This window comes from Canis lupus, chromosome 38 (assembly GCF_003254725.2).
Source record: "Canis lupus dingo isolate Sandy chromosome 38, ASM325472v2, whole genome shotgun sequence".
Taxonomy (NCBI): Eukaryota; Metazoa; Chordata; class Mammalia; order Carnivora; family Canidae; genus Canis; species Canis lupus.
Window position 1 is genome coordinate 12734660 of NC_064280.1, and position 15172 is coordinate 12749831.

Consider the following 15172-nt stretch of genomic DNA (forward strand, 5'->3'; position numbering starts at 1 on the left):
CTATGTTCCATCGTCCCTCAGTCCCCAGCCTGCCTTATTCAATAGATAATAAAAGTGCACCGTCTTCCTTATGTGTATTTACATCCAGCAGCTCCCCAGCACATGTCAAAGCTTCCTGATTTTCTTCTCTATCATCTACCACTATCTAGAGGATTATACTCGAGAAGATTTCCAGGTCATCGCAACAGGTCACTCTTCTGAGCCACCTTATCAGGGAATAGGAACCACATGCAGTTCTCATGCAGGGAAACAAAGAATCCACTTGGTTTTGTGATTTAAACAGGATGGCGAAACAGCCTTTATTACTGTTGTCATATAAAACATGTTGAGACCAGCAAGACAGCAGCAGTAGCCCTGAGGACTATTTCAACTTTATACCTCCTAAGGTTATTCTCAAATAAAAGAGAACACACCCCTCGGTTTGTGTTTTTTGGTTATGGGTTTTTTGTGTGTTTCTGTGTGTGTGTGTATGTGGTTGTTGTGTTTTGTTTTGTTTTGTTTAAAGCAGGCTCCCTCTTTTCCTGGTTTGTTTAAAATGGGCCTGCTGTTCAATGTTCATGATCTCCTTGGGACAAAAGATTCTGGGCCAAGCAAGAGAAAAAGGCCACATAAACAACTCCACGCCCTCTCGGACAACCCCAAGATCCGGTACAGCTTGGCAAGCAAAACCCGGGAATGAATGGATCAGTGTTTCCCAGCGTTGTTGGACCCAAAGGGGCACCTGGGGCGCTTGTGAAAATACAGAGTGCCAGGCTCCTGCCCAGCAGGTCTGGGCACATCTGGGACACACCGAAACAGATGGATCAGGCCAGGTGCTCTGAGGGACACACTGTACCTTCGTATATGCGTAAAGAATTAAATCCAGAGTCCGAGAACCCGAGGAATTGCTTTCTGGCCTACTCTGCTACACGACCAGCGACTTTGACGCAACCAGCCTCCGCCCAGCAAAACTGAGAACATCCACGGAACAGCACTGAATCGGTGTATGTTCATGTGGTTCCCGCACACCCCGAATCCAAAAATCGAGTGCTTTGGTCATGTTTATTCTGCACAGGAGAGGAGGACAAGAAGTTCTGATGGGCTTTTAATTTTATTTTTCAACTAAAAAGCAATAGGAGACAAACTGGCAATTTAAAACTCAGGTGAATGAACTGGCTCCTTTTGGGAGGGAAGAGCCTAGCAGGACACAGCATTTGCAGCAATGGTTCAGGGGAAAAAAAAAAAAAAATATATATATATATATATATATATATATATATATATATATATATGTTTCACTTAATGCCATGGACAGTAGCTCAAGATGTTGAAAGAAGCATATAATATTTCCCCTGGGGGATCCGAAGGTAGCAGAGTCGGTGACAAAAAAGCCTGGAGGACTGAGGTAGGGAAGGGAGCTTTCATGTGGTCAAATGAGTAGCCGGCGTGCAGGTGGAATGCTGAACACGGCGTGCTGTCACCAGGCTGGCTCCCCCAGCAAGAAGAATAGCTCAACACAGCCCCAATTACTAGATCTCATGGACACTCTGTCTCACTGGAATACAACTTGTTGGGGGATTAGTGTCTAGAGAGAAATTCTCAAATAAGCTCTTACTAAAAGACCCGACGCCTAGCTAGGGCAACTGCTTCTTTTTAATTCCAAAAGCAATCCGCACCATAACCCAATAGTTCAGCCCTCTGATAACTGAGTAAAATCTAATACTGTCCCTGAAATTTTATAGACATTCCTCTCTTCCTGAGGACATGAATAGTATATATACACTGTTCAAAGGCTCGATTTTTCTCTTTTGTAGCAAAATGGCAAGAGCCTATGGGAGAGCGGAGCCTGGGGCAATGTTCCTTTCTGCTTAGAAGCCACCTGCTAATCACCTGCAAATAATAACAGACTACAAGGGAGGCGGCCCAGAGATGGCCCCTCACCACCAGGAAGGGCAAGGGTTAAGTAGAAACAAAGTGAGGGAGGCTTTCTTGGCCTGAGGGGACTCTGCAAAGTGACCAATGAAAGCCTCCCCAAGGATGGATTCAAGGGGCTGAGGAGCAGCAGTTAAAGATCAGAAGCAACTTGAAATGGGCCAACGAGCTGGACTTCAGAAGGAGAAATAAAAAAAAATTTAAAAAAAAGTAAAACCACCTCCAAAAGGCAACACAATCGCAGGACCAGCAGTCTCTTGGAAAGTGACTTGCTCTGCCTCTAGGCTGAGAGGTTGAGCTTGATGAGTTTGGCCCCTAACGAGCCCCCCTCATCAAGCTGCTTGCAGAAATGCTGGCACTCGTCCTCACCAGGGCAGGACCAGTGCCACACTGACAATGGCACGACCGAATGGAGTTCCCGGACCGTTAAGAACACCAGCTTCGAACAGGATGAGACAAAAATCTGACTATTCTTTAACCCGGGAGAACACGGGGCAGACAACTCAAAGGTCATTCAAGGCTTAGGGAAACTGTAACTGAGAAGTCGTTGAGGGAAAAGAGTTTAATCCAGTTCCAATCTTTCACTGAGGAAGAACTCAGGCAAGTAAGGGATTTTGATGGAACGAGTATGAATAATTATTTCCTAACTACTGAAAAGTCAAGGAGAAGAAAAGAGCCCAAGCTAGTCCAGTTCTTTGGATTGCAATGGACTCTAGGATAGATTATTCATTGATCTCATAGCACTGAGGGCTCTTCCTCTGTGAAAATGGTAGAGTGGCTTTGAATGGAGACTTCACTGGTTCTTCCTTTGCCATCGCATCTTCCCCAAGTGCCTTGTAGAGCCAAACTCCCCTTCATCTTCCATCCAGCTCTCCCCTCTGTCTCCAAGATGATGTCTTATTTGAGGGTTGGACTCAAAGTCCAACCACTTCTCAAGATTTACTACCAAGATTTACTGCCATTTACTAAAAAAAAAAAAAAAAAAAAAATTACTACCATGTGAATTCATGGCATGCATCTTCATTACCGTCTTCACCGCAGGGCTGCTGGCGCCCAGTTGAAGCATTTCTTCTCCCTCCTATCTAGCCTCCATGTGCTTGGACATTTTTGTTGACTTTGCCATGCACATGGATGATTCCTCAATCTACTCTTTCTTTGCTGTTTGAATCTACCAGCCTTGGCACCACCGACCAGCACCAGGTACTTGATTACACGACAGATTTTATATCTAGGACTTAAAATACTGGCCTCCTGTAAAAACAGTCCCTCCACCCCATATCCATAGATTCATGAATGGGAAAACAAGATGTGAAATATATATCCAATGGACTATTATTCGCTTTAGCAAGAGGTAACATTCTGATATATGCTACAACATGGACTTTGAACACATTATGCTGAATGAATAACCCAGACTCAAAAGGACAAAGTGTATTACTCCATTTATGAGGTACCTTCAATAATCAAACTTCACAGTCAGAAAGTAGCATGGTGGATGCTAGTGGCTGGAGGGACAGAGGAGAGGAATCACTATTTAATGGGTGCAGTTTCTGTCTGAGATAACAAAAAGGTTCTAGAGATGGGTGGTGGTGAGGATGGGTGGCTACAAAACAACATGTATGCACTTAATGCCACTGAAACATACACTTAGCAATGGTTAAAATACTAGGGAAATAAAAGCCCAACCACCCCAATCTGTATATAAATGCTCAAGCCACACCTACATCAAGCCTGATTGTGCTTAGTTTTAGAAAAAGCATGGCAGGCTCTGTCAACAATTGGGGGTAAAACTTTAAAATGTACCTCCCTTGCTCCCTTCCATCCTTTCTTTCCTTCCTTCCTTCCTTCCTTCCTTCCTTCCTTCCTTCCTTCCTTCCTTCCTTCCTTCCAACAAGAGTTATTTCCTTGGCAACCACTAGGACCAGTATAGTGCTCAAAGATGGGGCCAAATAGAATTTCCAGGGGGTACCTTGATGGCTCAGTTGGTTAAGCATCCAACTCATGGTTTCAGCTCAGGTCATGATCTCAGGGTTGTGAGACTCAGCTCATCTCGGGCTCCATGCTGGGTGTGGAGCTTGCTTAAGATTCTCTCTCTCTCCCTCAATCCCTCCTCATTCATTTGTTCACACACTCTCTCTTCAAAAAAACACTAAAAGTAAAAAATAAATTAAAACAACAAAAAAGAATTTCCAATCTAGAAAAGCAACAGTCAAGAAGCAACTATATGTCTGTCCCCTATACGTTTAGAAATAGGAGACAAATGCTCGGGATTTGTCCTTCCTAAGGAGAGGATGCTTTAAATAAATGTTTTTCAGCAGAGACCCATAATGTGAATAGGAGTGAGGCAAATAACAAAGATTTTATAGAAAAGAACATTCCAGACTGAGAAGTGCAGGTATGAATGAGAAAGAACGCCAGGTGTGGGGAAGTAAAGCAGTTTCGCTTGACTGGGGTAGTGGGAGAGCAGAGAAGCATGTGATGAGGCCTGCCCAGGGGTGACATTAAACACTTCATACTCTTTCCCTAAATGCCAAATGAGAGTATTGAACCAGACCTCCCCAGTCCCTTCCCGGTGTACAATGCCATTCAACTGCAAAGATGCTAAGTGTGATCCCTTGCCAAACACAACTGTCTCGCCTGTTAGGCCTCCATCCTCCCACGGTTTCTTCACAGAAACTGTGCCTGATTCCCCTCACCCCAAAACACCTCACCCCCACCCACACCATGTCACTCTTACCTCATCCCAATTATTAGGCCCCTCATGGCTTCTCTGGATCTCTCTCCTGTCTAGATCCAGGATTGACGTCCTCACCACTGTCCTCACTTTGCAGACATCCTGCCAAGTCGATTATGTAATCTTCCTCTCTGACTCACATCCCCTCTGAAGAACCTTTCTCTGACTCACTCTCCCTCTTCACAAATATCCTTCTTCTTCTCTTGCCATCTTTCTTCTTACTTTATTTCTGCTTCAGATATTCTCAGGTCTCTTCTGCATCCATATTGTTCTTTGGCCACCAAACGCTAAGGAACATGTGAATGTGGCCCATTTCCAATTCATCCTGTCTAACTGCATCTGGGCCCTCCACCGTGAGTACCAGGTGATCCACTTATTCATGCTCAGTGCTTTCTCAGGCTCACTTCCTTCTGGGGTTTGTTTAGATTTATGCTCTCTTCAAGCTCTTAAGGGAATGACTCTGTATTCTAACTGCTTATTTTATGAGTACTCTCATCCCTCACCTTCTCTTGCCTTGGCTGTCCGTGAGTCTGTTTCCACAAATGAGCTTAGCCTTCCAACCTTTTTTTTTTTTTTTTTTTTTTTAGGGAAGATGAGAATTCTCTGTATTAAAGTGGAATATGGCCAAGAAGCAAGAAGTAGAACATGGTTCTTGCCCTTCTAGAAATTTCAACCTAGTCAGGAACATGATCACTATATACTTTGCTGTTTTAGGATGAATACGTAACTAGAATATATATTATACATCACTATATGTGTCACTATACCATGTATCACTCTCTATCACTCTAAAATATCACTATTACATTTTGTTGCCTTAGGACAAATCGTAAGTGGTACCAAAGGGAACATTTCAACACCTAGGTTTCTTCCAGCTGAAGAAGTCAGGGAAGGCTGCAGAAAAGAGATGGTGCATAAGCTTGTCTTGAAGGATAAGTGGATTCGAGTCGGTCTGACAAAGATTTGTGGAGGGGTCCGTCATGCACATAAGTTTAAACACATGAGGTCCCATACCAGTTGTGCATTTTAAAGCGAAGAGCAGAAGAACATGATGGTGAGTGAAAACTAGAAGTGTGTGATGAGATAATGCTGTAGAGATTTCACTGCCAAGGTAGTCAGAAAGACCTCGTTATAGATAATGGGGTATTATTCTTGAGTGGCCCCCAGTAAGGCTTGAAAGTTGAAAGGCTGAAGGGCAGGTTCAGTTAGGAGGCACCTGTCACCATCTGGCCCCAGAGTGACTGGAGGAAGGCACATGGATATTAAAGATGACATGCACATTCCTTCCAATCCTCCAACACTGATCCCTGTCCTGTGTCCCATCCCTAATCTTGCAGGTCGAGGTGTTTCTTACCCTTACTAAGCCTTATGATTTAGCTTCTTCAATTCCATGCTCAGAGGTTCATTTTTTTCTTCAGTGTAAAATTAACTTTTTCTACCCACAAAGGAATACCTACTCTTTGTGGAAATTTTGAAAAATTCAGAAAAAAATACCTCTCCCTTGATATTAAAAATGCTATCCCTTGACCCACCCCATGAAACCACATGGCCCTTCTTTCCCTGTCGTTTAAAACATACTGACATCCCAAAGTTTCCAGGTCTCCTTAACTAGCCATTTCCTTCAGCTGGAAACCCTACCTATCTCAGATTTAAAGGTTAAGCTCATATATCAACTCGCCAGGAAGCCCAGCTGCACCCCACTTTCCCCTCCACCCAACTGACCCAAGTGCCCTCCTTGGGGTTCTCATGGCTCTGCAGGTGCCCTGTCGTCAGAGCTCTAACCAGATGAAATGGAAATACTCACTGCAGTTATCTTCACAACTAGCCTATGGGCTATGGGAATCAAATATTATGCTGAAAAAATATATAAAAGATTTAGAATAGGCACCTGGGTGGCTCAGTGGTTGAGCATCTGCCCTTGGTTCAGGTCATGACTCCAGTGTTCTGGGATCAAGTCCTGCATTGGGCTCTCCATAGGAAACCTGTTTTTCCCATCTGCCTATGTCTCTGCCTCTTTGTGTCTCTCATGAATAAACAAGCAAAATCTTTATATATATATATATGTATATATATATACATATATATATAAATATATAAAAGTTTTAGAATAAAATTAGTATTGTTTTTCTTTCTTTTGAGGGAGAAGGATCAATCTAAACCAGACAGAAAAATGTGAAGCCGCAAAAAATAAAACAAAATAAAACAAAATATCCAAACGCTTCTCTGTGACGATAATCAAAGGCAAAATGAAAAGGTAAAAAATAAAATGAGAAAGATTTTTGCAACAATGAGGAGAAAGGGGGTTAATGTTCTTAGTGTGCAAGAAGTTTCAACAAGTAAGGAAAATAAAAAAAAAAGGGTAAGGAAAATGATGGGTACTTCAACAGAAAAAACTGGCAAGAGAATAAGAAAAGGCAAATTCACTTAAAAAAGATACAAATGACCAAGAAAAATTAAGATGCTCAGCTTCCTTAATATTTTTAAATTATTTATTTATTTATTTATTTATTTATTTATTCATGATAGACATAGAGAGAGAGAGAGAGAGAGAGAGAGGCAGAGACACAGGAGGAGGGAGAAGCAGGCTCCATGCCGGGAGCCCGATGTGGGACTCGATCCCAGGACTCCAGGATCACGCCCTGGGCCAAAGGCAGGCACTAAACCACTGAGCCACCCAGGGATCCCCTTCCTTAATACTTTTTAAAATGCAAATTATAATAACCGTAATAGACACTTCCCAATAATAATGTGAGGCTGATACAACCATGGCTAACTAGGAAATGAGTGTTCATACAAGGTTGGTAAAAGCGCTATTTTACATAATTTTTAAACAATCCACTGAAGGTTTATTGTAAAATTACTTTGGCTCAGCAATCCCACTCCAGATATCTCTCCTACATAAATAAGAACACAGAAATAAGAACACAAGAAAAAAAGGGTTAAATGTCCATCAGTAAGGGAATAGGTAAATATAATATGTCCATTTAAGAGGATACTAAATATTTACTTACCTGAAAAGATGTGTATATGTTTAACCAGTAAATTGCAGCTTGATATGTGGCACGTTTCATTGTTTAGCTGTAAACAAAACTAGTTAGATAGATATCTCTATAACCATAGGAATATGTAGAAAAAGCTCTTAATACACTGTGAATGGTGCCTACTTCTGGGTATGTGTGGCAAAGGAAAGTTATGCTTCATCCACTAATTTTCTGTTTTCCCCCAACAGAATATTTTTTTTTAAACTCTGCCATATGTACCTTTATCTTCAGCACTTAGCATTCCTCACAGGAGATGCTCAGCAAATGTTGGTTAAAGGGAAATCGTTTCCAGATGATCATGAATTCTTAGAAATCTACCAGTTTCATCCATTTGCAAATCTAGTGCGACCATACATCACTGTTCACGTGTTATGTTTGTTCCCTGGCCCAATTATTGATAGCACCCCCTTCACTCTGCAAGTGATCAACTGGGATGAGAAGTTATATGGTTACCATTTTAAAATTTCACCGAAGCCCTTGGTGTTGTTAATTATCAATGCTTTCCACAAACTTCCTACCTTATCTTCATGACACTGTACGTTATGTCCTCCCATATTTCTCTTCCCTTTCCAATCGTTCATTCTCTCCATCACGGTTTCTTTTCGTTGTTCTTCTTCCTAACACTTACTTTTTCCCTAAAGCTTTTCTTTCTATGCTTAATCCCTGTGATGATGAATATTTTCTCACATCTACGTGCAGGGGTTTTCTCTATTTTGGGCTTGTGCTCCTTCTCTAAGCTGATTTGCCGGGAGGGCCTCGTCACTTAGATTCCCCACATCCAAAATGTTAATTATCTACAACTGAAGGAGTGCCCTTCTCTCTCCTAAATGATACTATTAGTTCAGTTTCTCAGAAATGCTCCAGGTGGCGGGTCACTGTGGTTTGTCATTTTTGCACTGAACAGCAGCAAACAGAGTGAACTTCTAGGTGCAACTGCCTGCATTTGAATCACACTCCTTTCCTTGGCCAGACTCTTCACTTCTCTGTACCCAGTCTCCCCATTTTATTTGTTTTTAATTTATTTTCTTTGAGAGTCAGAGGGGGGTGGCAGGGGAGAGGGAGAACACACAGAGAGAGGGAGAGGGAGAAGTAGACTCTGCCGAACAGAGAACCTGACATGGGGCTGGATCCCAGACCCCAAGATCATGACCTGAGCCAAAGGCAGATGCTTAACCCATCCACCCATGCTACCAACACGGCATCAGGGAATGTGCAGTTGGGAAGAGATGGGCAACATGTCACAGCAGCACATATTTTTACCATGCAGATACGATGCGCACATCTCAAGAGCAGAGGTGATGGCAATGCATAAGGGGAAATAATTAGGAAGTGATGATTTTCAGTATTTGTTACATTTGTTTTTAGTATAGTTGATTTATTATATAAGAATAATTATATATGATAATTATATATTATATAATTATAATATATATAATTAATTATAATTATACATATATAATTAATATATAATTATATATTATACATATTAATAATCATATAAGATTATATAATTTAATTGTCATAAATTTATGTAATTTAATTTTTAATAATATGTCATAAAAGCTGGCTCATGAAATTTCTAGAAATTTAACAATTGGCCCTCAGGGTGTGAGTTAAGCTCCAGTACACCTCTGAGCCCCTGCTTCAAATGTTCTCCCTTCTACTCCAGCCTTCTCCTCCCTCCTGAACTGGCTCTCCCCCCTTCCCTCCACTGACCCCTGGCCTACCCACTTTACAATGCAGGATGACAGCACCCCACTTGCCTTCCCCTACCCAGTGATGCAAGCATTGTTTGAGGAACAGGATACATTTAGCACCTAAAAATGCATATTTCTTATCCTTTTCACTGATTTTTGTGTATCATCCTTTTCCCACCTCCAAGTTAGATCATATTTGTTTCAGACCAGTGGCTACCACCTGGGGACAAGGAGAAGGACTACATCTTTGAGAATCATTTGAGAACCTGGGGGCTTCTCAAGCTTTACCTTCTCTGCCTAGCTGATGCTGATACTTCATCTCCTATGTCTACCTCACTTGGATTTAGAAAGTCACTATTCTATATGTTACAAATCTTAGTACAACAAATGTCTATCATATAGGAAGCAGTCGGTAATTACTTGCATATTGAAGCAATCTGATATTTTAGAAGAAAAGTTAAAATTCTATTAATTACCTTAGTAATTAACTAAAAGGTAGGTTGTCAAGGTAGGTTTTTGGCTTCTTATACTGAAGTCAAAGAAACAACAATATGGTCTTAAGGTATAATAGCGAGAAAACAGGTTAACAAGTTAGGGTATTCCTTTTTATAAAAGCAATGAAATAAATGTCTGCTACCAGGGGCCGAATGCACAAGCACATTACCACATAGAGGATAAAGTCATTGACGCCTTTATTAATGTGAAAATGACTATTTAGAAATTCCTGCTGTCACATTCTTGGACACCTTGGAGACACGTAGACACATACACACATAAGCACAAATATATATGGCTTGATCATATACTCATTGCAGAGCATTTTTAAACTCCAAATGTGATGGGTAGGAGCTAATTTCATTAGAGATAATATTTAGGGAGCATTGTTTTTCTCTCACTCACTTTGAAATAACATCATAATTGTCTCTCACAGACCTTGACAGAAAGAAGAAGAAGAAGAAGAAGAAGAAGAAGAAGAAGAAGAAGAAGAAGAAGAAGAAGAAGAAGAAGAAGGAGGAGGAGGAGGAGGAGGAGGAGGAGGAGGAGGAGGAGGAGGAGGAGGAGGAGGAGGAGGAGGAGGGAGGAGGAGGAAGAGGTGGAGGAGGAGGAGGAGGAGGAGAGAAGGCTAATGGACTTCATGTTCCCATGGAAATTTTGGATTACATTAAAACAGTCAAAGATAAGCACCAGCGGTAAGGCATAAAACCTATATTTCAGGACCAGAATTGCAACATCACATCCTTTCTGAAATTAGAGCAGGGATTTCAGATTATCATTTGTTCAAATCATTTGCATTTCCTGGGCACATATCCAGTGGCAGAAGTTTCCTGAGAGGCATTCTCAAGCCATGCTGAAGAAGCCACCCTGAAGATAACACACTTGCAAACTCAAGGACTGCACGAGTGGGTCTTCCTCTTTTAATTGGTATTTACATTTACCCCAAGAAAGAAGACTCTTTTTCAGGCAGTCCATTTGGTGAAGAAAAAAAAACTCAAAATTTTTGGCCTCCCTCAGCCAGCAGTAGGCTTTCTGCTAATCCTCGGTCATAAATAAAGAGCATTGACAAAGACATTAAAGATGGAAACAATAAAATTGTCAGGAAGGGCAGGAAAAAGATTGCCATGATAGTCTGTCTCAGTTTGCAAAAAAAGGTATTAAGATCCCAACAATACAAAAATAGACTTGAACAATGACTTTGTTTTAAAGGGAGGGGGAAATTGCTCCCAACTTCCGAAGATGAGTGTCTTAAAGGTTTCATTGATTAGTTGATAAGTTTGCTGGTGAATGATTAGTCGATTAGTCAGAAAGGTTTGAATTAGTTACTAGAGCTCTGCCTCCCATGAATAAAATGCGGGGAGTGTTCTCTCTCTCCCACCCTCTGTGACAAATGATATCTGTTTTCTCCTGTGAGTTTGAATTTAAGAGCCACTGAAGCTCAGCAACAGTATATTCTGGCTCAAATGAGCTGAAAATTGCATTCAATTTGAATTTCAAAAATGGAGGGGAAGAAGGGGGGAAAAAACCCTCAACACTCATCAAGTCTCCACACTTTTCAACTACTTCCTGCTGCTTAGTTCCATTCCGCAGGGCTGAGGACCTGAAACCAGGATGTGCTGCAGGGGGAAAGAGCATCGCTGGATCCCTGCCCAGTCTGAGTTTAAAAATAAACTTTTAATAGTCAGGATCAAAGCAAACCTCACTTTTACGCACATGCATAATGCAGAATGCGACCCACCAGAGAAATAGATTTATCTTCTCCAAACTCAAATTGGCCTGCTTTTTTTTTTTTTTTCCTTTTATGTACTTTGGAGGTGATAAAGGTGAAGGTGTTTTCCCCGGGAAACTCTAGAAAAGTAAATTCTTTTCTAAATTAAAATTAATTCCTATTCAGCTCACCTAAGATCCTCATTCCGTCTTGCCTGGTTTTTCTCCCTTCACCTGCCTCACATTACAAAGCAGATGTGTTCTTGAAAAGTTGAGTGGACATTGATTTTTCAAATCAAATCATATTTTGAATGCTCTGAGAGAGCTGGTTATTTAAAGGAATCTTGTGATAAATTATTTTATAAAGCCAAGGTATTTTTAGAGCGCAAATAACTGTCCCTTCATGCAAAGGCACCATAAGCATAAATCTGAAGCCCATTCCGGTTCCTTAAAGCAGGGCACACTCGCAGTTTATCAGAAGCACAGATTTTAAGTATCACCAATAATTAAAGCTAAACTGATGCCACGCAAAACAACAGATGATATCCCGGAATCATATAACTGAATGATTTTTGGCCAGATCTCCATTTTTTGATAGTTTGAGCTGAAGGAGCAGAGAACACAAAACTCATTTCAATCCACTTCACACATGGAAACATATTCTCCCATTGCCTAAATTATTCTCAATTTGCAAATTAAGCAACTTGGGTGCCATGAAAAAGGTAATTCGACTTCTAAAGTGCCATTTTCCACATTGAAGCAAAAATCTGCTGAATGCTGCTCAGAAAATCTGACTTACTGCAGAGGGTTCAGTACTGATTTGGGGGGTGGGGTGGGGAGGCATCACCGTCAGGGAGCGTGCACAGATTTCCTGCACACCTACTCTGCACCAGCCTCTGCAGCTGGGACTGGGGGGTAACAGGTAAATCACCAGTATGACCTTGGAAGAGCTGCCATGGGGTGTGTGGGGGGGGTCACCTTTCGTGAGTTGTGAACAAATCTGTGAGTCAGATGGAAGCAGGGACGGTTCCACCAAAAAGAACCTCCATATTCTGATCCTATCGGATTGTCATTATAACCGGGCTCACAAATGCATGAGACGGACCTGGGTCTGGTTGACCAACTGAATAACTGATGGTAACCAAGAACAGTAGGACGATTTTCCTTCAAAAATAAAGTGAAAAAGACTTAACATCTAGGCACACTTGAAAGTGCTAGGTATTCAATTGGTAATAGATGGCATGCCAAGTACTTCTAGTAAGTTCACAGAAGACAGAATTAAGAAGAGAAGGCTTCCTATCTCAAGCACAGGACAAGATATAAAGAAAAACAGCATTTTGCTTCTTGTGCAGCCCCAAAGACAAGAATTCAGAAACAGTCTAACCCTGACAGCCATGGCTTAATGGCCAATATAGTGAATCAATAAAAACAGGCTCTTTTCAAAAGGAAACCCCAGGGTCCCTGCAACACATACTCAGTAAAGTCAAATTTGTCAGAATATTCCATAAAATAAAACACTTTAGAAGCATGAAAAACGATGTTTTTTTTTGCATTTTAAAAGACAGAATGAGAGAAACGTGGGAGCCTCTTCATGAATGTTGTTAATGAGATACATGCCAGGACCACAGTGAATCAAAGCCATCAAGAAGCCACTTCATCCTATAATGTGTATCACCTGGCCTTAAGTTATATAGGTTTGGAAACGAACATTAATATCTCCTACTCTTGTAGGGGGCAGCTTACCTTTCAAACTGCAACAATGTTAGCGAAGGATTTTTTCCTTACATCTTCATAATTTAATATTGTTTCATTGATGAGCCAGTAAATTGTCAGCTCTATTCATTTATGTGACGTGAGCAAGGATCCAACCCAAAAAAAGGAAAAAAAAAGTGAGGTCAATTTCCTTGGCCGCTGCATTTAATAAAATCTCCCAGGCAATAGAGTTAAGCACACATTAGTAGCTACGGCTTCACACTCCCTGCCTTTAGCAAGTCTTTGATTTTCATATACACACACACACACACACACACACACACACACACACACACATTCAGGGCCGTATTAATGCCCCAACTAAAGAACAGTCCTCATTTCTTATTTTAAGTTTTCTTTCTCAGCTTTATCAGATTTATTAATCTTCTGCTCCTCTCTTATTTATAGTGCACGCTCTAGTTAAGGTCTCAAAGCAGTTTCCATGATAACTCCCATTTAGAACTTTCAGAAAAAAATTCTATCACAGGGACCAACGGATTTTCTACTTATTTCGCAACAGACTCAAAATACACGAGTTTCTCCAAATATGAGGGTTTTGTCTGTTATTTCTGTGATTCTCAGAAAAAAAAATAAAACAGGTAAGGAGGAAGCATGAGTTTCCTGATTGGAAAAACTTGAAGCTTCTGTTTTAAGTAACTCCACAGTGAGTTGTAGGCCAACGCGCACTTCAAAATGTACTTGTTTGAGGTAGAACATTTATCAGGAGAAACCGTTAGGTGGAACCTCACAAAACTATCGATAGTCTACTGATCTTGACATATAAACATGGCAATTCCATGTGATATAACTGAAAGCCCTCTCCCATCTTTACCCCTCTCTAGAAGAAAACTCTTCAGAGCAACCCAGGAGACCCGCTGGACATCCAGGGAAGGGAGAAGGAGTAGAAGAGAAGGTTGTGAGCAATGGACAACCCGAAGGCCTCTAACAATGTCTTTGGTACACACTCCAGTGCTGTTTATTAAGTAAAAGATGTGGAAACTCATGCATCAGGTGGCACCTGGGCCACATTCTTTCACACCCCTTGAGGCACGAATGAGGAAGCTGTAGACTCTGGAGAGGGAACACTCCAAAGACACGCCTGAATCATGATTAGAAGGGTCTAAATCATCACTGAAGACACACTTCACACTCACAGCTTTTGCCCTTTCCTTTAAAGCACGAAGTTAAAAGTAAAATGTTGGACAATTAAGCAAGTTGAGGTTTCAATTTCAACTTCTCCCTAACACCGTCAGACTACAAAGAGCAACTGGAATCAGACTTTGGTCATTTGCTTTAATGCTGAAGAGGAACGACTTGATTACCGGAAGACAAAAGGGATAATTTGTAAATAAGTTCTTGCAGACACCGAAGAGCTGATGATCTACGAAGCCCAGACACCAAGGTTTCCAGTGGGGCCTGGAATTTGACAGAGTCCAGAATCAGGAAAGAAAAATGTTTTGCAAATAAAAACAGGAGGATCTTTCCAGCACATTCAATGAGAGAGGAAGAAGGCAAGATGACTCGAATGTGGGAATTCAACCCTATTTTTTCCTGGGACTGTGAACACAGGAGGCCTGTTAAAAAGCTGTAATTTCTTTAAGTCTAAGGAAACATTAGGAGAGAACCCACCCAACTGACACTACAGGGTAAGAAGCCTGAGGAGAACTAGTTTCAGTTGTTAGTTTTTTTTAAAAAGAAAGCTTACAACTCAAGAGGTACAGGTATCCCTTGGAAATACTGCAGGTGGGTTCCAGAACAGCAATAAAGCAACAATTGCAAGGAAGGGAGTCAAAGGATTTTCCGGTTTCCCCATGCATATAAAAATTATGTTTACA

General features: G+C 41.2%; 1 protein-coding gene and 1 long non-coding RNA gene across 30 annotated transcripts in view; both read right to left on the bottom strand.

Annotated features, from left to right (window-relative positions):
• ESRRG (estrogen related receptor gamma) overlaps window positions 1-15172 on the bottom strand; it is a 618648-nt gene that overhangs the window by 420666 nt on the left and 182810 nt on the right. For 22 of the 29 annotated variants that reach the window (XM_049106943.1, XM_035711222.2, XM_035711219.2 and 19 more), the window contains one exon: window positions 13329-13420. The exons of the other annotated variants lie outside the window; for them this stretch is intronic. The gene's annotated coding sequence lies outside the window, so the exon portion shown is untranslated. The remainder of the gene's footprint in view (window positions 1-13328; window positions 13421-15172) is intronic. 29 annotated transcript variants of the gene reach the window in all.
• LOC125754557 (uncharacterized) lies at window positions 1078-6550 on the bottom strand. Its single transcript, XR_007409160.1, has 3 exons — window positions 4649-6550; window positions 3881-4060; window positions 1078-2876 (listed from the first exon to the last, which is right to left on the bottom strand). It is a non-coding gene; the product is annotated as an uncharacterized LOC125754557 (long non-coding RNA).